Here is a 2,259-nt window from a genome sequence, read left to right on the forward strand (position 1 = left end):
TAAATATAAGTCATATAATATAATAGATATATTATATAAATGTATCTATATAATAGATATGTTACTGCCTACCAGACCATGGATCCAATTTTTAGCACAGAGGTATGACACACATCAGTGTGACTTTCCAGAACTCCACTTTCCCTAGCCTTGCTTTGGGGTGAAGATGAGGCCCTGGGGGATGGTCATGTCCACTGCTCCTTGCTGGGCAGCGAGGAGCTCAGGAAAGCAGGTTGGGTCCTGAGAGATGCATGGTAATTCATTTGAACGGATTAAGGGGATCTCTCCTCTCTGCAGATGGAGAGTAGTGGGATGGGACCAGCTCTGCCTGAGATCTGAAAGTCACAGGGGCCACAGAAAAGTTTCCTGCCTGAGAAAAATGGAAGGGATGCACAAAGAGGAAACCACCTGCTGGGGGCTGAGGCAGTGACAGTGGCACTGAGGAAAGGCAGGAACCTAGCTGTGGCATCCAAAGCTGTGGAATTAAGCCCTCCTACCTCAGGGCTGAGTGTCACGTGTGCTAATAAACCGGTAGGGTAAAACCTAAAATTGAAACCCAACACTATGTGCTGCCTTGATCTCTGCTCCCATTGGAAGGGCCGGGTGTGACCGAGCTGCAAGTTCCCCTCCTCACTGTGTTCTCAAAGATGAGGGCCCCCAGCCAAACATCCCTCCTTACCCAGGAGACCAGGCAGGGCTCCTGCTCACCCACGAGTTGTGGGTTTCACTTCCTTACCAGCCTGCGGAATTACTTAAACAGGTCAATCATATTCTCAGGTGGGAACCAGGGGTCACCACACCCTCTTGCTACCACAAAGCCTGCCTCCCACAGCCCCGGCTGGTTCCCTCTGTTCCTGAGTGCAGTTCCCATGGAGCCCCATGTGGGGCAGTGTCCTCCTCCCCTGAGCTGTGAGTTCAGGTTACTAATAACCTGCTGTCAATCGTGCCTGTCCAGTATCAGGTGCTGTGTGTTTGGCCATTGCTACAATCCCAGGGCAGGAATCCCTCCCTCATTAACAGGTGAAAAGGAGGAAATTAAAACTGTTATTTACATAAGCTGCTTTAAGTCAGGTGTTATTTATAGCTGGACGCAACCTGTCATCTAAGCCCAGGTGCTCCCATAATACCAATTACTCCTACTCTGAATGTCTCCCACTTGCCCTTGCTTGACACGGACTCAGGAAAGCATCAAGCCAGTGGGTTTATTTCCTGTGCCCATAGCGTGACAGATCACAGAACCTGATCACCGTGTGGCACATCCATGAATCCAGGTAGCATTGGCACGGCTGCTCTCAACCACCGTCCAGGAAATGAGAGGCCGTTCTGTTTCCTAAAGGGGCCAATATATTATTTTTATTTTCCTTCTGGAATACTTGAAGACAATTTGTATTTGTGATTTTTTAAAGAGTTACATTTTCTACATACATTCTAAATGTGCAGAAGAACGTGCTTTCTGGCAGACAGGGAATATGTCACACATTTTTATATCTTCTGTGCCAGAACCTTAAAATCGTTTTCTTTTTAAAATCAGACTAAAATGCTCATTAGGACCTCTGAAGCTCCCTAGAAACCATGCAATCTAATGTGGCATATGTCGGGATTTCAGAGGACAGAGCAAAATGTTTCCAATTCTTTCCCAACCTCTCCAGCTCACCTCCCGCCTTGCCTCCACCCCACGGCTCATCTCCAACCTTGCCCATTTACGGGGCCTGTTGCAGAACAGCCCATGCACTCTCACACCTGCAAACACTGCTGGTTGCTCTGCCAGAAATACCCTTGCCCCTTTGATGCCCAAGGACACTTGCTCATTCTTAACAGTTCATCTGTTAATTCCAGATGAATTGACTTCTCCACCAAGCAGCTGACGTTATTTCTCCATCTGTTTCTATATCATTCTGTATAATTGATTATGCTCACGTTGTAATTTTTGTTTTATAAACCAATTTAAGCCAAATTGTTCACTGATCTCCTTGTCTGCCTCCTCCTAAATACACAGGGACTTAGGGACCAGGGCTATATTTTAGAGGCAAGTAAATGCTTCTCCCTCTCCCTTGCCTTACAATTCTAGGGAAGGAAGTGTATCATTCCATTCGTATCTGGGTGTTGAGGCCCTTGTATATTTGTGATGGGGGTCATTATGGGAAGAGAACCTTAAGCTGAGCTACCATCTTGGATAAAATCATCTTTTCAAGCTCATTCACATACTTTACATATCACTTGGAACTGGCTCCTGTCTGAATTCCAATTACCCTCCCTCCT

This window comes from Colobus angolensis, unplaced genomic scaffold (genome assembly GCF_000951035.1).
Source record: "Colobus angolensis palliatus isolate OR3802 unplaced genomic scaffold, Cang.pa_1.0 Scaffold288, whole genome shotgun sequence".
Classification (NCBI taxonomy): domain Eukaryota; kingdom Metazoa; phylum Chordata; class Mammalia; order Primates; family Cercopithecidae; genus Colobus; species Colobus angolensis.